Source organism: Schistocerca nitens, chromosome 8, assembly GCF_023898315.1.
Source record: "Schistocerca nitens isolate TAMUIC-IGC-003100 chromosome 8, iqSchNite1.1, whole genome shotgun sequence".
NCBI lineage: Eukaryota > Metazoa > Arthropoda > Insecta > Orthoptera > Acrididae > Schistocerca > Schistocerca nitens.
In genome coordinates, this window is record NC_064621.1 from 259548183 (window position 1) to 259572360 (window position 24178).

Genomic DNA, 24178 nt, shown 5'->3' on the forward strand with positions numbered 1-24178 from the left:
GGAGTCGTCGTCGCTGCCAGAGCTGCCAGTCCTGTATATAAATTTCTCGTCCAGTATGCCACCAAATCACCTACAGATTGTACCATATACGCACATCAGTAAAGGTTCGTTATGTGCTATCCTTTCTTGTGTTGCCGTTTTAATAGCCACCACGTGTTTAGCCCTAACTTACTTTTACGACTTTAGATTTCTGTCTGTTAAGAGTGGTGTGATATGTTCTGTTTGCTAGGAACTCTTCCGTCCAGTCACAAAGTTTGTCTGATATTCCGTAAACTCGCATTTTGTTCATTAAGCGACTTTTTAGAAACGTATTGAACGCCTTGTGGACGTCAGGGAACACAGATCGGCGTGGACGCCGTTATCTTCTTCTTCCTGGACTTAGTGGATGATTAGAGCCAGCTGGTGTTCACACGATCCTTGTTTGCTGAATCCTTATTGATTCTTACGGAAGAGTTTTCGTTCTCCAGATACGCAATAGTTCTGATGGTTCAAATGGCTCTGAGCACTACGGGACTTAACTTCTGAGGTCATCAGTCCCCTAGAACTTAGAACTACTTAAACCTAACTAACCTAAGGACATCACACACATCCATGGCCGAGGCAGGATTCGAACCTGCGACCATATCAGACGCGCGGTTCCAGACTGAAGCGCCTAGAACCGCTCGGTCACCGCGGCCGGCTTAGCGGAGGCATCGCGGTACGATGTTTCTTAGTGAAACAGTTTTGCAAAAGTCCGCATAGATATCTAAAAATCTGTTTACTTATTTAACGTAAGACGAAAACGTCTTCGGGTTCTCTGCCCACTCGTTAGATGAAATTTTACGTAGAACCTCGGAGTCTGTTACAAGTGGTAATTTAAAATCTTTCCCTGGTGCTGTATCATGACACGGAAACAACCGCGCAACCTTCTACAAGTTTTTCCTCCAACGTTCCGCCATTACTGCTCCTGAGACAGGAGGGTATATGAAAGCGTCCGATTGCCATGTTTGATCAACCTTTAACGCTTATCTTCACCCAAACTATTTCGCATTCGGAATTTGTACTAACTTCAACAGTTATTACAGTATTACTAACGGCTATACACACGCCTCTACCACCGGCTTTTGAAAACTTGTGATTTCAGCTGTATGTATATCACTGGGGGAGGGAGGCGGGGGTATTAGAATGAAACAGTTAATGTTTAAGACACGAACGGAGACTTGGAAGAATTATCAACGGAGGTGGACAAAGGTCAAGTCTGGACTCGCATTCTTCGTGTACACACATACTCAGCAAGCCATCCCAAGACGCCTGGTGGAGCGTACATTGTGTCAGCGAGAGAAAGACAGCTGCAGTGGAGCGGTTGCCTCGCGCGTGTACCTCAACGTATCACGTAACGCGGTTTTCATACGTCTCCATGACAGCGCCTCGGCGTTGTCACAGCTGTATAGACAACTATTGTTTTCGCCTGCAGCCGTTTGCGCTTCTCAGTTTAACAGAGCTGCCAGTTGTAACGGACCAACTCTCGCCGACTCTACTGCAGCAATTCTCTTTCGCTGTTCCAATCGCGAAATGAATGAGAGAAAAACGACAGGTTGTGTGTTTTCGTAAGAGCCCTGATTTCTCTTTTCTTATTATCGCGGCCCATAGGCTATAGTCCGTTGTCGGCACTAGAATCGTTCTGCAGTTTATCGCAGATGTCGATTCTCTAAAATTTCTCATTAGTGATTCGCCAAAAAAAGTGCTCTTGCCTCCAGGGACTCCTATTTCAGTTCACCGAGCATTTCCGTAACTGTCGCGTGTTGATCGAAACTACCGGTAAGAAATCTAGCAGTACGTCTGTGAATTGGTTCGAGCAGCACACAATCATAGAACTTGCAACTGCTCTGTATGCGGTCTCCTTGATAGATGACCCACAATTTCCCAGAGTTCTCCCTCGTATTCGAACATTCGCCTTCCTTACAACCGACTTCGTGCTCGTTCCCTCTCATGTCACGTTGCAGCGTTACGCCTGGATATGTAATCGTCGTGACTGTGTTAAGCAGCACACGGCTATTTGCCTTATTCGAAATTATATAATTGTTTTTCATCATCTGTATCAAGTTAAGTTTTTCCTATAAGGGGCGATCAAAAAATTTCAGTCCGAAAGCTTTATAGTCTAGAATGGTGTGATAGTCGGTAAAATCACCGTGAGCATTGATCATTCCAAACGCACCAGGTTCAACATATCTACGTGTGATAAAACAAGTGAAGTCATCAGTAACTGCCAGGTGCATATGCTCGTTCGACAGGAATCTTCAACCCTTTCAACCCTTTTTTTTAAGAGACTGAAGGCGAGATAATCGCACGGAGAGAGATCGGAACTATAGGGCGGGTGCTCGAGTGTTTCACACATGAGTTGGCGTAATTTTTGCGTTGCATTTGCAATATGGGGGCGTAGGTTATCTTGGAGCAGCAGTCCCCATTATCGCAGTTTTTTCGAAGATTTCACCTTCATTGCACGCCGTAATTTATGCAGCGCTGTGCAGTGCCCTTCTCCAGTAACAGAGACACCAGTTCCTTGATGTCAACAAGATGAATGAGGCTGGCTTCCCACATCGACCGACGTCTTGTGGCCGGCCAGTGTGACCGAGCGGCTCTAGGCGCTTCAGTCTGGAACCGCGCGACCGCTACGGTCGCAGGTTCGAATCCTGCCTCGGGCATGGATGTGTGTGATGTCCTTAGGTTAGTTAGGTTTAAGTAGTTCTAAGTTCTAGGGGACTGATGACCTGAGATGTTAAGTCCCATAGTGCTCAGAGCCAGCCAGTTCACGTTTCCGCATTTACCACACGCACGTCGGAAAGACACAACTGCCAAACGGCACGTACGATACTGCGAGAGGAATTAGAAAAGCACTGAAAGACATAAGTAGAAACAAGGCTCTTGGAGTAAACGACGCATAATTGTTGAGATCCTTGGAAGAGCAAACTACGACGAAACTAGTCATCTGATACGAAACACTCGAAATATCGTCAGACTTAAAGAATAATTAAACAGCTCCAGTTCGAAAGAAAGCAGGTACTGGCGAATGTGATAATACAAAATACTGACACATTTTAACTAAAGATCAGTTGCAAGAATAGTAGAAGTGGGATGATCAGATTGGGTTCCGCAGAAATGTAGACACACAAGAAGAGATGCTGCCCCCACCATGGGCCATAGAAGATAGGTTGAGGAAAGGCAAATCTACTTTTATAGTATATGTAGACGAAGAGAAACGGTTTGCAATGTTGACTGGAAAGCACATTTTCAAATTATAAAGGTAGGAGACTTAAATAGAAAGAGTGAAATCTATTTACAGCTTGTACAGGAGTGGTTGAGAAGGAAAGTGAGACATGGTTGTAACCTCTTTCGCGGTGTTACTGGAACAGGTCGTGGAGAAAGCGGTGAAGAAAGAAAGGAGAAAATTGCAATGGGAATTAAAATTCACAGAGAAGAAATAAAAACTTTATAGGATGGCATTGTAATTGTATCATAGAAGGCAAAGGGTTTGGGAGAACAGTTGAACAGAATGGGTAATGACTTAAAAGTGTAATGCGATGAGCACTAACAAAAGTAAAACAATGGTCCTGGAATGTAGTCGAATTAAATCAGGCAATGCTGAGCGAATTAGCTTTGGAAGTAAGACACTAAAAGTAGTAGATGAGTTTTGCTGTTTGGGCAGCAAAATAATTGACAATGGCAAAGGTAGAGAGGATATACAATGCAGGCTTATAGTGCAAGAAAAGCATTTCTGAAAAAGAAAAAATTGTGAACATCGAATATAAAATTAAGTTTTCAAATGTTCTCTGGCCTTCAGCCGGTAACGTCGTCCGTGTGGATGTGAAACGTGGACGATAAACCGTAACTTCAAGAAAGAAAAGAAAAAAAAATGCATGCTTTTGAAAAGTAGAGCCATAGACGAATGCCGAAGATTAGATTGACAGACATGATTACTAATGAGGAGGTACAAAATCGAATCGGGGAGGAAATAAATTTGTGGCACAATGTGTCGAAAAGAAGGGATCGGTTGATAGGACGCATCTTGAGGCATCACGGATACGTAATGAAGTGAAGTGCAGTGGGCAAGAGTTGTAGGGGAAGACTACAGTAAGCGGTTCAGATTGATGTAAGCTGCAGTAGTGACACAGAGATGAAGAAACTTACGCAGGAGAGACGAGGGTGGAAAGCTCCATCGAACGAATTTTTGGACTCGAGAGCACAGTAACAAAATTATACCTTCAAGTTTTTATTTATTACCTGATTGGGCCTTTGATGTGATTATTTTGTATAAATGCTTAACTTTGTGTGAAACAGTATTCAGTGTTCTTATATTCATGATACAAAGTATACAGATATCAGTTTCAAAAAATTTCTTATGTTCGTGCACTGTATGTAAAGTAACTAGAGTTTATTTTTTGTTTGCTTTTCTGAGCTCTCAAGCTGATTGTACGAGCCTTTGCCCGAAGCAGTTTGAAATAAAATAAATAAATAAATAAACAGAAATTACGTCCATTGCTGTGTGGAGGTAATATTGAAAAGGACACAGACATTGTCTTTAGCCGTCCCGTTTCGATTACATTAGATGCACTTCCCGTTCCACAGATCCATTGTGAGAAGGCCCTCAGGGATGTAGAACATGCCATAAAACAAGAATACACAATACATATTTAGAGAGAAAAAGAGATATGCCTTGCACATATCTCAAGTAAAATGGCCCCATGGATGTGGAATAAGTCAAAAAATCTTCAAAATATTGTCACGAAACATGTAAATGCACAATACACAGAGGTACATACTATTCTTAGAGTATTGTAGCCATGCATCATCAAAGAGAAAAATCAGTTGACCGCACATACTTGTATTTATCACATTACTGCATATAAGAATTAGAGACGTAACATTTTTACATAATACTCGCATTATCTGATATAAATAATAATGTAAACACGTTAGTCGGTTCTACTAAGAAATTCCTCTGGAGCGGGAGATGGGCACCAATAAATCCTTTGGGCTCCTCTTAAGCTGATTTTTTTATTAGTTTGTTAGAGTGTGTGCTATATCTCTAACGAACGCACCGTTAACTAGACGTTAAACCCTAATCTTCGTTCTTAGAATTTTCCCACCTTCTGTTATGAATGAAATATTTTATATGTTTATTCATTTTGTTCAACCTGGCCAGTTTGGGTCTATCGTGCCTTTTCTTACATCTAACCAGGCATACTACATATTTTACATGACATTCAATGTGGTAAGCATGTTGTAAGTTATATTCGGTACGTAAGGGACGATAAAAATGTTTCCGTTCGAAGGCCACACTAACTCCTTTCCCGCATGGCGGTTCTTACATTCCCGCATCGTAGCTGCGCTGGGTTTGCATATACAATGCAGCAACGCCCTCAAACGGAAATTTTTAGTAGCCCCTTATAGAATACAGCATTTCGGAATATAATAGTGCAGAAAAAAGAACATGATTTGCTTTCGCTTATGACAAGAACAACAGTAAAGACAGATTTGGGGGAGGTATATTTAAACTGTGAGAGCTAGCAGTAATGGGCATGAGAGAAAGGGTGGAAGGAGGAGCGAAAGTTTATAAAACACAGTTAATGGAAGATTTGGGGGGGGGGGGGGCGGGCAATGATGTGACTGAGTAAAGAACAGGGAACTAACATAACTGGGAGAAAATGGTAGCATTGGCTTTACTGTTTCAAGTTTTGAGGTTGACGAAAGGAAGTGAGTCAAACCCTTCTCAAAAGCAACAGGGCATCGAAATGTGCGCACAGTGCAGGGCAGCAACAGAGGAGGAGTTCGAGAATGTTTTATGGATGAAGACAGCAAGGACACTAGATAACTGACACCTTGTGTTTCGATTATGTTGATGCGGCAGCTATAAGTAGCTGCCACTCTAATGCGAAGCACTGGGGTGTATGGTTCTCATGGAACCCTCCTAATTCGGCATATGAAGTAGTGACGTAGATGTTGTAGAAATGACACTCACAAGCATTCATGCTTTGTTCTAACCTACTGGCGTTCTGATTACTCCTCCCCTGTATGATTACGTCACAGTAGTGGAGGTTCGGCAGAACGAACGATTGCGCAATGTTACGTATCACATCCGGTGGCAATATGTTCCGACACTTTTTGAGGACACAGACACAAGCGGTAATCTTCCAGCACTTGGCAACAGTATTTTGTGCCCAGTTCAGGCGCCATCCAAAGTTACACCCAAGTCCTTCAGTGTTTTCCAATACGGTACTGAAATACCGTCTAGGAGAAGTCCGCGTTCAGGTTTTGCTCCCATCTTACCACTGAGAACAGATCATCATTTACCTCGACGACAGCTGGATTGATATCTTATTTAGTCATTTAGTTAGTATCTACGCCTCCATGGATCATTTACAAAATCATTACAGACATAAGCTCTCCGATCAAGATATTAGTCACCCCAGCGCGCGCGCGCGCACACACACACGTACATACACACACACACACACACACACACACACGTATCGTTAAGACTTTATAGATGGCACAACGATCGAATCACATGCTGCATTGCGCGCGCACTGCCTCTACGTGAGCATAAGGCAGTAAGCAATTAGTGAGATATTTGTTTCGCGCAGACATTGTACCTAAGCATGGATAAATGTAAGAACTTAATAAAGTGGCAGAAAGCGGCAATCGTGTTTGGCCGTGCCCCTGTTGTGTGAAGTTGCTGGATTTGTTGGTGTTTCGTGGCGGACTGTTCAGCATACCTACAAGCAGTGGTATAACACACGTGGCCACGAAACACAGTCAGAACTGGAATCGGAAAAAGGTTCTGAGAGGTACCAGAGATGCAATAAACAGTTTGTGAATCAAAATCGCTTCTAAACCTGAAAAGAACGGTTGCAGTCACTGAATGAAGTTCCATCCCAACCTGTTAGCGAAATAACATTGCAATGGTAACTGCATTTGGAGTTGGTCACTTGCTCACACAGGCAAATAAAGATGACAACAGCAAAGTTTATCGGGCTGTAAGACTATGTCAATGGTTTTCTGGACACTCCTCCACCCTATTAAATCTCGATTGGTCTTCAGAATCACCTGACTTGAGCCCCTTAGAAATACTGCGGGACTTGCTGGAAAAGTGGATAAACCACCGACATCAGTGTACCCGAATTTGGGGAGTAATGGGCGTTCAGAACGCCACTGAGTGGTTTAACCTGGATGCAACGTACCTGTTCAGCCTTGTGGCTCAACTTCCTAAGTCAACCCGGCGGTTATCTGGTGCAAGAACAGATTACACGGTGTAATGATTCCTCTAGGGGGCGACGTTTTTTTTTTTTTTTTTTTTTTCCTGAGCTTATCATCACACCTGAAAAACGAAACAGTTTTTGAGAAAATTAACTCACTCAAGTATACAGTAAAATTATCTTTTACACAATTCGGTTGTATGACATCACTGGTCATTACCCAGACTACACACATACACACGCGCGCGCACGCTTTCTCTTTTTTTCTCTTTCAGGACCTCGACGATATTTCTCCGTTCTATTGAGTTCCTCGTGTTGTTCCTATGCCCGTGTGACAAGCCCTTGTCAGAACTTCACTACAGTGAATGCGACGAGATACCGAGCTCAATAAAATGGAAAATGTTAGAATTGTCCATCACAGATCCCGGATCTAGGATTTTACAGTAAGAGTCATTGAACTATAACAGTGTACTGCAGCATGACAGGTGATTTTCATCGAATAATGTTAATCTTTTGCCATTCGCTACTCTGTGTTGTCTAAATAATCTCTGACTTTGTGGCACGAATTATTTAAGACTTATGCTTTAACCGATAGTCTAGACATTGTAAGGTTCTCATATGTTTTCTGCTATTGTAAATAATTCATCTTAACTGTACTAGAGCAAAGATGAATGAACGCACTGCTTGAGTAGTGAATAAGATTCTTGATTCTGTGTTTAGTTTTATATATGGTTGACCTGCTAGTCAGTTAGTTGTGCACTGCCGGGGCATTCTTAATTTGAGGCGAGAAGTTGAATTTTTAAAAGAAAGATATGTGTTATTTGTGAATCTGATAGTAACTATCTGGAATACTTTATTATTATGAAAACTGTTTATAATGCTTTCTTGTTCTTTATATTGATGGAGAAGGTTTCGGAGGGATTTTAAAGGTATGTTGGCAACTTTTGTGATGAGGGAATTTTGTAACTGCTAGAGTCTTTTTATGCTGAGCAGTCTTTTCGTCAATAATAAGAGTTTGATTTCTTAAGAACGATTTTCTCTAAAGTTAAACCCACCTCCATGAGTCGCAGTAAATCTGTGAATTCTGTAGCAGGTGCATTGGAGCAAAAAAAAAAAAAAAAAAAAAGCATTCTGAGCGAGAGTTCCGGGCAGATCGCACCTTGCATTCTTGAGCAAACAGTTTGTTGTCAGAATTGTCAGGTGCTGTGCTAGCAAGCAGATTAATTTTAGGTACTGGTAATGTCAAACAGGTACTTTCTTGTGAGTAGAGCAGTAATTTATTTATTTATTTTTTGTAGATATTCCAAGTCTTACATTGCAATTCATATCACGCAACGTTCATAATGTTGACCTACTTCTGTACTGAGTTCTAGTTATACATCTTTCGTTGAGCACACAATTAGTTTCCTTTGGCATTTAATTAGATTCATTTTCTTTACTTCAAATTTTGCATTTCATGAAGTTTAAAGTTATATTTCACGACACTGTTGACATTCGCTACACAGAGCCAACCAACAGTCAGTTGTGCTGAGCAATTGAAAATGTTATCTAAAGTGCACGTTACATGAGGAGAAAGTTTTCGAAATCAGTGTATTCAGTTTTCTCTTGTACAGACAGTATTTTTATAGAAAGCTTACAACAGATTGATATTAGTTGCCTCTCTAACCTCGTTGGACAGTTTATTGTACTATTTTACCCGTTGTAAAAAAACGCTGTTTTTTGTGTTTTCGTCGTTTCCTCTTGCTAAGTAAGGTAGCCTTGCTCTTGTTCCATGATCATGACTCCTGCCGTTTGTACGGCAGTAGGAATTGTTCTCGTTGATGTTCATAACAGATTGGCAGACATACTTACGTGGTGGCAGTTAGAATCCCCAGCTGCTTGAACATGCAGCCCGGTTACTAATTTGTGTTATTTCTCTAATTACCCTTTTCTGTTGTTTGAAGACTGTGTCCATATATTGTGTAAGGCATCCACAAAAGAAGATTACGTATTTAAAGATCCTGTGGATATAGAAATCGTACAGAGGTTAGACAAAAATATTGTAACACCATGAGAAATGCATTCTTGAACATAAATACAGATAATGTCCACGTCTGCAGGCTGGACAGGTACATAATGTACTTGATCACGAACGGCACCTATGCAATGTCCTCGAAACGTTGCTCGCGTCAGTCGTGGTCAGAACTGTGTTCTTCGTAATTGTGAGTGCATCATGTCGCAGCTAAGTGAACGTGGGAAAATGGTTGGTGCTCGTATGGTGGGGTGCTTCCGTAACCAAGGGAGCCGAAGTGTTTTGGTGTTTCAAGAGACACCATATCGACGATTTATACCGCATACAGGGAAACTGGAAAACAGCATCCGCTAAGTCACAACGCATGCAAAAGTATGGGTCGACTGATCGTGACAGGCGGTCATTGAAGAGTGTTATGACGAAAAACAAAACTAGAGCTGCAGAAGTCACTGCAGAATTGAATGTTGCACTCGGGAGCTGTTTTCAGCACGTAAACGACACGAAGGGAGCTCCATAAGAAGGGAATTTCACGGCGAGCTGGAATTCCAAAACCACTGACCAGTGATGGAAAGGCTCATAACGGGAAAACGTTGTGCCGGAGACATGAAACCTAGGCTATGCAGCAATGGAAAAGTCATTTGGTCGAACGAGTCTTGTTTCGCAACTGTTTCGAATTTCTTTTAGAGTTTACGTCCCAAGAGTGAAAGATGGTGGGGATTCGGTAGTGATTTTGGGCAGTCATGTTGTGGTATTTTATGCCCTCATGGTTACTCTACAAGGTCGCATTACTGCCAACGATTATAGACCATTTTGGCTGATTATGTCCATCCCTTGTGGTACAATGTTCGTTCCCAAGTGGTGGTGCTGTGTTCAGCTCACATCGTTTTGGAGGGAAGTGTGCGTGGTTACTGACGCCGCTTCCATCGTTAACCTGAACATACCACATGTTTGCAGCAAGAATGGAGTAAGATTCCCCTTGAAAATCATGAAGGACTTGTATTTATCCATTCCTAGAAGAGTGGAAGCTGTTTTTAATGCTAACGGTATTCCTACATCGTATGAGGAGGCATGATAATGTGTGTTGTTTTTGGTGTTTCCATTTTTTTTGTCCACCCCCTGTATGTTTCTGTAAACGGCATTATCTGCTACACACTGATGACGGCACTCGTAGGGACATAGCACGATGATGGCAATTATGTAAAGCTAGAGGTCGTAGGCAAAGAAACGATATTTACATGATAGTCCCGACGTATTACAATTGACATACAAGGAAAACAAACGGTCTTCTTCTTTTTTTCTTCTTTATCGTCTCCTAGTCCCACGTCTCGTAGGGTCGGCGTTGCTCTTCTGGATCCTCCTCCCTCCACAGTACTCTATCCATTGCCTCTTCCTTCTTCCATCCTTTCTCCCTTAGCTCCCCGGATATCTTATCCTTCCACCTCATCTTCGGTCTTCCTCTCCTTCTCGCTCCTTCAATCTTTATATCTTCAACTCTGTTTCCGATATACTCTTCCCCTTTTCTCTGTAGGTGTCCGTACCACCTCTTGTATCCAACTTTCACAGCTCCTCTAACAAATTCATTTCTAATCCTGTCCTTCCTTGTTACCCCACCTCAGCATCCTCATTTCCGCCACTTCCATCTTCCTTTCCTGGCCTACTGTGGTTGGCCATGTCTCTGCCCCGAATATCATAGCAGGCCTTACTACCGACGAACGGTGCTTGACAATATTCTATTCTCGCAGACGCTTGTCGCCTTTTTTCAAAAAATGGTTCAAGTGGCTCTGAGCACTATGGGATTTAACTTCTAAGGTCATCAGTCCCCTAGGACTTAGAACTACTTAAACCTAACTAACCTAAGGACATCACACACATCCATGCCCGAGGCAGGATTCGAACCTGAGACCGCAGCGGTCGCGCGGTTTCAGACTGTAGCGCCTAGAACCGCTCGGCCACTCTGGCCGGCACCTTTTTTCACTATAATGCATCAGCAGTGCGATTTTCGTGTTTGACAGTGTTTAAGTAAGAGAATTACGAAATGTGCAGACCAGGCTCAAAATGAGATCATTGAAACATTAGTACTGAAGGCAAAATAAGCTGAATTAACATCGATTTGCTGTATTTCTCGTCAGGAGATTTTTGTTCAGACAGATTTTTAACGAAAGGCCGGCCGGAGTCTCCGGACAGGAATAAAACGCTGTTAGACGGGAGTGTCCCATGGCACGTGTGTCGGGCGGTCCATTACCCGCGAGCCGTCAGTGCAGCGACCCGCCGCCGTCCTGTTCTCCTCTAGGGGGTGGCCGGTAGTTCGCGCGCCCGCCGCGGGGCACGGGGGCGGCAGCGTCGCGGTGCGGCCGACGTCTGGCGCCGGAGCCCCGCCGCGGCCGCGCCAGTTCTGCACGACCTCGCGAGCAGTAGACACGACCCGGCGCGTCGGTGCCCGCCCCGGCCAGTGTTGGCGCCATGTCGAGCAGCTGTCCCGCGCACATCTAGTCAGCCAGCCAGTCCAGCCGCTACAAAACCTGGTCAGCGTTCCGCCGCCTGCAGCTCGAGCCGGTTACCGACTGCTTGCCAAACGTAAGTGATGCTGACAAATCTGGAATCTTGGTAAACATTTTTCTGTAGAACCTCGTCTCGAATATCGGCGGAAATGTGTGCTTCCTGGGGCTCACGGTCGCGCGCAGCAGAAATTTCATTCTCCGAGTAGAGCAACTTCTGAGGGCTAGTGAGGCTAAAGCGCCAAATAGCAGATGGGCACTTTCGATCTGTGGCGAAACAATGATCGCCATCAGAGATTCTGCACAGGCGCTCTGGAGCCGCTGACCCATTTCTGGAACAGCATGACCTACATTCGATGGGGGATCGTTGCGCTATCCGGTATTGAAAGCTCAGATTCTGACATCGCTAATATTCTCTCTCTCTCTCTCTCTCTCTCTCTCTCTCTCTCTCTCTCCCCCCCTCCCTCCCTCTCTCCCCCCCTCCTCCCCCTCCCTCTCGCTCTCCATCACCCTTTCCCCCTGTGTGTGTGTGTGTGTGTGTCAGAGAATCCTCACCGTGCTTTCTGCGCTGGTACATTTTCACACAGAGCTGAGAAAGTGGGCCAGACAAAATTCATTCAGTAAAAATGTGTAACTGAATGTAAAGAACCAGTTAGTATCCCATTCATGGACTACGGATTTTCACCTACATCTGAGCTCGACTTTCATGGGGGCACGAAACGCGTGTTAAACAAAGGTTTGTCCATCAAAGGCAGTGTTGTAACTAGATGCAGTGGAGGTTGATGTACCACGGAATTTCACCCCACGCACGTCGTTTGCTACATTTTTTTAAAAAAATCATGGGCTGGATATGTTTTGCGAGCCTGAGACTCATCTTTGTCAGTCTCACAGATAATTTTTCGCTGAACATAGTAACACTATTCAGTACTTTCATGGTTTTTTAACGATTTGCTAAATTCTTTCAAACAATTCGCCATTTGGATTTAGGATACACTAGTGAAGTGCCAGTCATCGTATGTGCCAAAACAAAAATCACCACCTTGAGACCTGAATACATCATTGTGCACTCCAAGAACTCTTGTGCGGATCTTACACGAAATGAGTGATTGTCTTGGCTAGCAATAAAATTCTTGATGCTTTTTCTGGAGTCTCATTGAGCGGTGTGGCCCCGTGGTCAGTCTGTCTCTAATGGCATCATCGTCGACGGACTGTTAGCTCTAACTTCTTCTTCTTCTCTTCTTTTTCTTGTGCATCTATTCCTTCGCCTCCTGCAATTCTCTATTTTTTTCCCCTCACAGTTTAAAAACCGCACGTATCACATCTGAATCAAGGTTAGAGAAGCAAAAAATTTCTTTCTGGCACTTTATAATACAGAGCTCGTTTTGTTGTCACTACCTTGCTTAACTATATTGACTGTAATAGCCACATAATTTCTCTTAGCTAAACGCTGTCAGCCACAGTTCGCTTCGAAATGGCTCCAGATGGCATATATTACTTTCCTTTAGATTTCTTTTTCAAATGGTTCAAATGGCTCTGAGCACTATGGGACTTAACTACTGAGGTCATCAGTCCCCTAGAACTTAGAACTAATTAAAGCTAACTAACCTAAGGACATCACACACATCCATGCCCGTGGCAGGATTCGAACCTGCGACCGTAGCGGTCACGCGGTTCCAAACTGAAGCGCTTAGAACCGCACGGCCACACCGGCCGGCATTTCTTTTTCGTGGTATCTTGTAACCGATCACAGACAATAGATTGTTACAAAAAAAAGTGTTTCTAAATACGTCCGCCATTAACGTAAGTCATTGCTCCCCAGACTAATTGTAAGTTATTAGTTTTGTTATACATTTATTTGATGATAAAATTAGTTGCAGTCATTTAATTTATGTCAGTGATGGACAGTTTTCAGGGAAGATTACGATTTAAGCAATTTTTACGAAGTCGCAGTACTTTTGGTAGGAAACTGGTGTTTCACGCTGACAGGACCTCCTCCGAAGTACACGCCACCATCTTGGCGCTGGACCAGCTCGCTTGCTGACCAAGAGCCGAAAGAACATCGCCGAGGGCCAAGCCGCATTGCGCTGCTGGACCCACCACTCGGAATCGCCTTGATCGCGTAGTTGCAATCGCCTTTATTATCCTTTAGCCTAACACTAAATAGTTATCCCCTCTGTTATCTGATTCCACTACTTCAAGAAATCTTTGAACTGTGAGCCGAGGCCGGCCGGAGTGGCCGAGCGGTTCTAGGCGCTACAGTCTGGAACCGCGTGACCGCTACGGTCGCAGGTTCGAATCCTGCCTCGGGCATGGATGTGTCTGATGTCCTTAGGTTAGTTAGGTTTAAGTAGTTCTAAGTTGTAGGGGACTGATGACCACATCAGTTAAGTCCCATAGTGCTCAGAGCCATTTGAACCATTTTTTTGTGAGCCGAGTAGAATGTGCTCACTTTTAGTTTCCAACAGTAATCGGTTCCTAGTAGGTAATGTGAAGAAAGTACTGAACCCAGAATACAGTATCCATTCTTGTAATGGATGGATTTTGTACTCTGCCTGCAGCGTGCATGACTTTTTTTTCTCTAACCACCAATATTTAATTCGTGTTCCTTTTATTATTTCTCGTAGAAATCCTGCTGCATTGGGGCTTATTCCCCACGTGTTGCATCGTCGTCATTGTCTTTTTGCAGCTACATCCGAACATGACACTTTTCCATTGCTCGATACCTGTAAACCATGCAGCTTCCTTTTCTATTCATTATTGCATTCCCGCCTGACATACCAAGCGTCCGCCCCCTTAGCTGAGCGGTGCCGGCACGGTAGCTCTGCGTGTTCGGTCAGAGGTTTAGCCGCCCTATGTACTGAAAAAAAACTGAATGACTGGATCAACGATGAACTTGAACGGGTGTCATGGAACGTCCGACTCGAAGAAATGCAACGAACAATAACGAACAAAATGAGATTAAAAATGAAGTGGTCAGCGTGTCACACTGTCATGAGGCGGGCCCGGGTTCGATTCCCGGCCGGGGCGGAGTTTTTGTCCGCTCAGGGACTGAGAGATGAGTTTCCTTGATCGTCATTTCATCATCATCGACACACAAGTCACTCATTGTGGCGTCAACTGAAAAGACTTGCAACTCGCTGGCCAAATACCCCTGGTGGGGACTCCCAGCTATCAGTGCCATACGGTCATATCATTTCATACTAAGTGATGTAACACAATGGTTAATACAACGGTCTTTCGTGGGAGAGAAGGGCTATTTAGATGTAAGTTCCCCATCGCTTCGCTGAATCACCTAAGGCGAGTACCGGCATCTTCTCAGTATCCAGACCACAGTCAGACTGCACCGGCGTTTTCGCACAACTGTGATAATAAATATCCAGTCTAGTGTCTTCGATGACGACTGGACGTTTAATACGGGTGACGCATTCAGACTTATCTTTTTTTGATTGCTTTGATTATCGTTACCTACCCTTTCTTCACCGCAGATCAGAGCTGAATTACTGACACCGTGGTTCAAATGGCTCTGAACACTAAGGGACTTAACTTCTAAGGTCATCAGTCTCCCAGAACTTAGAACTACTTAAACCTAACTAACCTAAGGATATCACACACACCCATGCCCGAGGCAGGATTCGAACCTGCGACCGTAGCGGTGGCCGGCTACTGATACCGTGTCCGCTAAACTCAGCTCCGTAAATCTAAACGTCTTCGAGAGGTTAAATCCAAGGGCGGGCGCGTGGGCGCACGCACACAAACACACACACACACACACACACACACACTTTTTCTCATTTGTCATTGATATAAAATGGAGATCAGGTTATTATTTTACTACGAAAATTTCGTTTTTGACATAGTATCTGTCACTCGTATATATAACGCATTGTTTATTGTCTAATGTTCTATACAAAAAGTTTTCAAACTTTGTTTCCATGATATTTATAGTCTCGTTTTTGGTTTTTAATTTTTAATCAGCTTCTTCAGAGTTATATAAGAACTCGTTCCATGACCAAGTAGCTCTTTCTCACATGGTCCTGAGGTATCTGAAGGCAAAAAAGGTCCAGTTACGATGGATTTTATTACCTCTGTTCTTTCCATACAGCGATTTAATGGCTCAGCACAAGTCACTATGAAGAAGGATAGTTTTATCGAAAAAAATTACTTTATTATTACTAGAATGAAATTTTCACTCTACAGCGGAGTGTGCGCTGATATGAAACATCCTGGCAGATTAAAACTGTGTGCCAGACCGAGACTCGAACTCGGGACCTTTGCCTTTCGCGGGCAAGTGCTCTACCGACTGAGCTACCCAAGCACGACTCACGCCCCGTCCTCACAGCTTTAATTCCGCTAGTACCTCGTCTCGTACCTTCCAAACTTTACAGAAGCTCTCCTGCGAACCTGCAGAACTAGCACTCCTGGAAGAAAGGATATTGCGGAGACATGGCCTAGCCACAGCACTTGCCCGCAAAAGGCAAAGGTCCCGAGTTCGAGTCTCGGCCCGGCACACAGTTTTAATCTGCGAGGAAATTTCTTACTTTATTACTGTTAGAACTATGCTTTTGAAAGCATCAGTCGATTGGAATATTTTCTCCACTCTCAAGAGTGGCGTTACAATACAGAAGCCTTGACCGAGGTGAGAGGCTATTAAATTCCCGATCTATGCACCATGTATAGCTTTAATAAAATAGTTTTCTGATTGACAGCCTGTAACTTCTGAAGTTCAGTGTTGTCGGTGTGCATCTTCCAGCCACATTTGACAAAGCGCCGCATCTGTCTACGAAACAGGCATCACAGTGAGAACGTGGCTCTCGAGAAAGAACTAGAAATGGCTGCCGATTGGCTCTGCCCATTCAACTCAGTGAAACTCCAGTTACAGTAGACGTGAGTTAAGGTCCCCGTTTCTGGTGCGTTTCTGTTCGGTATTTACAGAATATTTACATTCTACCGTCTCTCTTCGGCCGGCCGGAGTGGCCGAGCGGTTCTAGGCGCTACGGTCCGGAACCGCGCGATCGCTACGGTCGCTGGTTCGAATCCTGCCTCGGGCGTGGATGTGTGTGGTGTCCTTAGGTTAGTTAGGTTTAAGTAGTTCTAAGTTCTAGGGGACTGATGACCTCAGATGTTAAGTCCCATAGTGCTCAGAGCCATTTTTCTCTCTTCGTGCGTTCAACGACTCGTCTGTGTGTGTATCACTAGAGAGATAGAGCTCACACTCGATAGGACATTGCTGTTGAAGAAATACTCGCATCGCGTTTGCAGGCAACGATAATCTGCGTTGTCTTTCGACGATTGCGGGAAGCTGCTGTCACTACTTTGCTCTGTATATTTTGCAGCAAAATTTTTATGCGTATTACGAATCAAAACTACGCTTGTTCCCTTCAGTATTAGAAGCATACAATTGAAATTTGATACGGATCAAGGGACGGACGATTTCTTTTACTGTAGTTGGAGTACGACCACTGTCTCAGGTGGGTTTTCCGACTGTTCCGTATAGTAAAGAATTTCCCATATTTAGAGGTTAAAAAAGTTAAGTCATAAGGCACTTTGCACGGAACGATAAAATTCCGAATTTAATATTTTTCAGTAATTTATATTATTCATATAAATCATCTGTCGAAATGAATCAATATGTGGCCTTTATGTCGGTGATGGCTATATTGAAGTGAAGTATGAACTGGTCTTGTAACAAGTTTGTCGGAATATCGGTACAGTTTATCAAAATGGTTCAAATGGCTCTGAGCACTATGCGACTTAACTTCTGTGGTCATCAGTCGCTTAGTACTTAGAACTAATTAAACCTAACTAACCTAAGGACATCACACACATCCATGCCCGAGGCAGGATTCGAACCTGCGACCGTAGCGGTCGCTCGGCTCCAGACTGTAGCGCCTAGAACCGCACGGCCACTCCGGCCGGCTACAGTTTATCACATTACTTATTTATTACAAGACAATAAATTGAAGTGTAAATTTGTGTTATTGAAAATGTTGCCCAAGTCAGTTATCACAGTAATTTAACGCTAGCAATACTAAGGCATTTTCCATAATACGCATACTAAATATTTTAAAAAATGTTAATTGTTGTTGAATTATATTAACAGCTTACTTTTTAAAGAGGTATTGATGCGTAAGTAGAGTCCAGAACCTGAAAATAACTTTTACCACAGTCTTAGCAATGTCAATGCATTTTCAATAACGCGTATTACCGACTTTATGACCATTACAAAAAAGTTTAGAAATATGCAAATTTCATTCGTTGTCGTTGACTTTTAGTCCGCCTCCGTAGCGTAGCGGTAGCGTTACCGCCTACCACGCAAGGGGGCCCGGGTTCGATTCCAGGCAGGGGACTGGGTGTTGTGTGTCCACCATCATTGATAACCAAGTCGCCGAAGTGGCAGCCGAATGCCGAATGGGATATCCCGGCCAATAAATGCCATATTCCTAACATACTTTTCAAAGAGATATGGATGTGTAAGTAACGCCCAGAACCTGGAAATATTGATTGTGATAAGTCACTGGGGAAAGGGACATCTGCTACCGAGAGTTAAATTTTTGGGTTAAGTTAAAATGAAAAATTTGAAACATATGTGAAATCTGGTAGAAGAATTCATTAAAAACAATAAATATTTTTCAATATATTCAAAAGGTGGGTATAAGGTACCCCTCCCCTTGGTATTGCGAGGGTTAAATAATACAGTCTGTTTTATTAGGTTATGCACTGAAGTTTGAAAAAGTGCGACAACAGTGATCGATTTAACAACAAGATAAAGGAGATAATTCTAACTGCGGTGGTAACACCTAAACAATAGATGTTAGTTATTGGCAGCCCGACATACTCTTTGTTATCCGAAAACTATTGACATCGGCTTAATTGTGTTCCTTACCCCAAGCGAGTTAAAAAGGCTGTGTATTTATCTAGGAAGAAGTATCCATGGCAAGCACACGTGAATAGCAATTCAAGACGAAATTCGTAAGTTGTAACTTGTAGATATAGACGTCAGCATTTTTTTATGTTGTTAAAACTGACAAGTGTTGACTAAAGCAAATGAAAAAAGTAAATACAGTTATTTTACACTAAACTGATTAACACAATACATGCCCAAGGAAGAACCTTTGAGGAAGTAGAGGTAAAGTTGGAGAATACCGTAGAAGCAATGACAGCTCTTTCAAACCAAATCCCACTAAACAAAATTTTGCGCTTTTCACCTACACACACGCCTAGCAAATAGAAAGCTTCACTTTAACCGGAATGGGTCTAGCCGTGAGCACACAGATCAGCCGACATACCTCGGAGTGACGCTGAACAGGTCCTTCGCATACATCACTCCGAAAGAAACCTATATTGTAAGATAGCTGCAAGAAACACTACCCTTAGAAAGCTAACTGGCAGTAAGTGGGGCGCCGAGCCTAATGCTCCCAAAACCAAATTATAACGAAACCTGTAGGCTAGTCACAAGATGCATGAAGCCCATTCCACTGGAAAAGCTCTACCAAGCTTCAGGTTTCAGCAGTCCAAAGTCTCGTAGGGTAGCTCATGAACGAGCAGTTATGGAGCCTATTAGAACCTAATGACAATAATTGCTACTGCGGAGAAATAAAGAACGTGGAACGTCTTCTAACACGCCGAAAGTGTCCTGCACATTGCTCTCTAGACGACCTCTGGCTAAGGGAGACTGAAGCTTTTGACGTAGCCCAGTATTAGGTCGAAAAATTGACAACTCCGTTAACACAGTTTTTGTGGTTGTTACATTACGGATGTCCTGCTTATCGACGTAAAACTTTTGGAATTACCGATTGTGTTGCGTATTGCAATGTCGCAGGAGCTGGTGACCGTGCTGTGAGACGAAAATGGCGCAGTTTGCAACGAGGCGGCGGGGAGACTGCGACGTTGTGCAACTCGTAGCGGCACTTGGGCTCGCCGCGCGCCGGCCGCCTCGCGCTATCGATCCGGCTCGGGTTGAAGCGTTTACCGCCGGCCGGCGCCCCTCTGCGGCCGCCTGCAGACGCGCTCCCGTCTAGAAGAATCCGATACGGCCCCGCGTGCGGCTAATCAAATTGCCGCAAATAGCCGCAGCAGAGTTTCGTGCTCGACGTCTCACGTCGTTTCTAAGGCCTTACAGATCGACACATGTTGCCAATTTTAGATCTGTTTTCGATTCTGGAGTATAATTACGGTCCGGCCGAAGTGGCCGAGCGGTTCTAGGCGCTACAGTCTGGAACTGCGCGACCGCTACGGTCGCGGGTTCGAGTCCTTCATCGGGCATGGATGTGTGTGTTGTCCTTAGGTTAGTTAGGTTTAAGTAGTTCTAAGTTCTAGGTGACTGATGACCTCAGATGTTAAGTCCCATAGTGCTCAGAGCCATTTGAACCATTTTATAATTACACTTTCCCGTTTCCGTATACTCTGTTGTTGTATACTGACTAGACTTGCGCTCTACCAGAAGTATGGTTCGGTAGTTTTGATAGAGAACATAAATGACGTAGTGAATGGAAGTATTACCGGTAGTATTGTTGGCATTGGTAAGGAAAGAAACATAAATGAGTGTGTGAGAGAGGAAGTGATAATTAGAACCTCTCATCGTTCAGCGTTAGTCCATTGTGTATTTTACATCCTTACCGAATATAAACTGCATTTCATAATTAATAGAAAGTCAGCCGCTCGACCGTCTTCTGCGCTTTTATGTAACCGAAGCAATTACTTATGATGCGAGTACAGTTTACATATGCAAATGCAAAAAAAAATCTATATAATTACTATTACTTTATAATCAATATAACGTTTTTCATCATTATCAAAGGCAAGAGTTTCCTCTTATTGATAAGTGCGAAAGTAACAAGTAACAAAATCATATTTTATGTACGCTCGACGAAGTTTTGAAGCGATTTTTGATGTCTTACTGTTTTTTTACAACTTTGCCTTTTTTGAGGATATTGCATTTTCTAGCGCTATATAATAAATCTGTATTTTATTTTTACTGTGACGTCCCTCTGTTTCACGTTAAAAATCAGCAGCTTTCAAATAAAACACGAATTAGAACTTTACTTTTTTTGAAGAAATTGCATTTACTAGCGAAATATAATAAATCGGTATTTTATTTTTATTATAACGTCTCTCTGTGTCACGTTAAAAATCAACAATTTTCGAATAAGACATGAATTAAACGCTGATAATTTCATTTTTGCTATAAATAGTGTTTATTTTTAAGTAACAGAAAGGCGGATAAATATATGGAACAAAAATGTTCCGTACGTTACCCCCCCAAAGAAAGACCCTATTTTAACTTGTAATAATATTAAGACAAATGTCACTAGCCAACTGAAATAGCGCCAGATTTAATCGTCATGGTCTAGAGTTACAGAAAAAATCCGCTAAATGTCGCTACGAGCGCAGTTTCCTCAATGCCAACGTGCCACAACGTTGGATAGGGCGTACAGGACCGCGAGACCAGGCTTTATACTCTTGGCGCCCTAGTCCCCTGACGTAACACCATGTGGTTTCTTGCTTTGGGGATATGTTAAACAATGTGTTTACGTTCCTCCCTTATCTCGTGACATTGATGAACTAAAAACCAGAATCTCAGCTGCTGTAGCTTCAGTGAAAGAAGATACCTTACGCTCAGTTTGGGATGAATTCGGCTATCGGCTAGATGTCGTCCGTTCAACCAGTGGAGGACATATTGAACGTTTATGATTGATTTTTATAAGCTTTTGTCTTTTCTGAGTAATTTAGTATGCAGTTTGTTGGTGTTAAGACCTTCTTCCTAATAAATAATTCTATTTAAAATCGGGTTATTCTTTTTGGGACACCCTGTATATTCTCACTTAGTTTCTAGATGGTTGAACTGTCGTCCTCCCGAATGCGAATCCAGTGTGCTAACCATTGCGCCACCTCGGTTGGTCCCTGTTTCTAGGGGAATACTGTAAGACATTGATTGCATAGGCGCACAAAGCATCCGGAATGAGATAACGCCTGGTGGATATGCAACACATCTACCGCTCTGGGAACGCGGTTGCGATCTTAAATGACCAAATCTACTAGGGAAAGTGTCGTAGTGTACCGTTACTTACGATAGCCAACGGTAGTTTAACGACTTTTAATAGGAAAGTAAAATTGTTAGCGTAATAAAAATGGAAGAAATATATTTTGAAATATTTCGTTATTGCCATAAGTGTGTCGGAGCCTTTTCAGCCTCATCTTCAGATGGTGCACGCAAAAGTTACATGTTTGTTTCCATAGTGTGGTGCCGTCCCCTGGCTCTGTAGTGATAATATAGATCAAGACTTCAGTGTATTGCCATGAGTGATATTAAATGGCGAGATGCACTGAAAAACGAATATGGACGACATTCCAGTTACTTTCCAGAATGAGATTTTCACTCTGCAGCAGAGTGTGCGCTGATATGAAACTTCCTGGCAGATTAAAACTGTGTGCCCGACCGAGACTCGAACTCGGGACCTTTGCCTTTCGCGGGCAAGTGCTCTACCATCTGAGCTACCGAAGCACGACTGCAAGGTTCGCAGGAGAGCTTCTGTAAAGTTTGGAAGGTAGGAGACGAGATACTGGCAGAAGTAAAGCTGTGAGGCCGGGCGTAAATTCCAGTTACTATTCGTCTGGCAGCTTCCATGTGAATTGCCTATTCGCCACTGCTCAGTCACTAAAAAAAGAAAAAAACACGTGTAGAACACTGTCGTGCACGATGGTTATAATTAAACTTTCGTTATTTGAGAGTACCTCCATGACAAACGAGTGATCGTACAATAGTGAAACATGCCAAAGAGAAATAACAAAACATTGAAAGAAACGCATTTTACTTGTCACACGAGAGGGTGACATTTGTGAGTTGCGTACCGTGTTTACGTCCCAGGATACAAACGTTGCCCATTATGAGAACCATCTACATCCACGTCAGCCTCGAACCGCACTGCAGATACCATCTCATAATTGTCCGCAGCACTTCTCGAATAGTGGACCGTAGAATGTTCTCAAGTGAACAGCTCGTGCAGTGCTTGGAGATCGCACGTTGTGTCCAGCATTTTCAGTCATGGCAGCAGTAACATCAACAGTTTTTCGGCTTCTCCCTGGAGTAACTCCCAAATCGCCAGTTAATTCAAACTTCCGAATCATGTTCTTAAAGACTGGTGCGGAAAGATGAGCTCTCCGTATTCCTTTAATGCGTCGATACTCGCGAAGACTAAGAGCAGTGTTGCTGTTTTTGATTAAACAGCCTTTATGAGTAAAGCCTTGTTCGCTTTGCCCAGACCCGTCTGCAACTATAATGCACAGTGATGTTTGTGTTTCAGCCGTATGTTTCCGAACCATTACCGGCGCCTAACGCCAAGTCGTGGCACTAACACTAACAACAGCACAAATCCTGCAGCACACGATATTCCTATAAAGTTGGGTACCCTTACGGTAAATAGTTTTCCGTCTACACTGGCTCAAGTAGCGAATCTTTAGTGTTGTAACCACCCTGTACTTTGTTCGCAAACAGTTCTTTGGTTTCTGTGAGTATAATAGATCTATATTTGGGGAAATAATTTGATCTAAACTGGTAATAACCGTTCGTTAGTGAGCTAGATTTTCACACACCGCCCCCCCCCCCCCCCCCCCCACGTATTACTCAACGTTTTGTTGAGATGGCACGTAATTGGTACCTGAATAATTCGACAGCGCATTTTTAAAAACTGTGGATGACGTTATTATAGTTAACGTTAGTTTAGTTTCGTTTCTAGAGGAAGACATGTGCGATTTCCGCTGCTAGGGTTATCAGATCCCATCACATAGTAGTGGAATGTCTCTGTCTTCGCAACTATAGTAAGCTGAAATTGTAATATAAATCAGTACACATGTGGTATTGTTTTGGAACATTGGACATAAGAGAATTTCAAAAGACCCTTGAATCTCAGATGATAGAAACTTTCACCCAACGCGAAGTAGAGTCGTGAAGTACATTACCAACAGATGTTCAACAGACACTGAAAACAAAATGTAACACCAATTTCAATGAAATGCATGATATGTTCTAGATCCAAAGATAGGAAAACTGAACATCTGTGCCGCACATACAGTACATTTTTGTGTTTAGAACACATTTTTTCATTGTGTGGATGGTATTTCAGTAATAAAAGACGTTGAATGAACACTGAGTGCCTCAAGTATTACATGTAAGCATACTAAACATTACAACTAAATTTGGGACAATGCAAGTGCTCTCGACAAGGGATGTCAAATTGACCCCATATTTTTAAATTTCCAGAAGGCTTTCGACACCGTTCCTCACAAGCGACTGCTAATCATATTGCGTGCCTGTGGTATGTGGTCTCAGTTATGCGACTAGATTCGTGACTTCCAGTCATACAGGTCACAGTTTGTAGTAACTGACGAAAAGACATCGAGTAAAACAGAAGTAATATCTGGATGTGGATGGATTATAGGCCTTC

General features: G+C 43.1%; 1 protein-coding gene across 4 annotated transcripts in view; it reads left to right on the forward strand.

The window, feature by feature from the left end:
• LOC126198504 (endophilin-A) overlaps window positions 1–24178 on the forward strand; it is a 772777-nt gene that overhangs the window by 305123 nt on the left and 443476 nt on the right. Inside the window, exon 1 of one of the 4 annotated variants that reach the window (XM_049934885.1) lies at window positions 11653–11817. The exons of the other annotated variants lie outside the window; for them this stretch is intronic. The gene's annotated coding sequence lies outside the window, so the exon portion shown is untranslated. Of the gene's footprint in view, window positions 1–11652; window positions 11818–24178 lie in introns of those variants that run through there. 4 annotated transcript variants of the gene reach the window in all.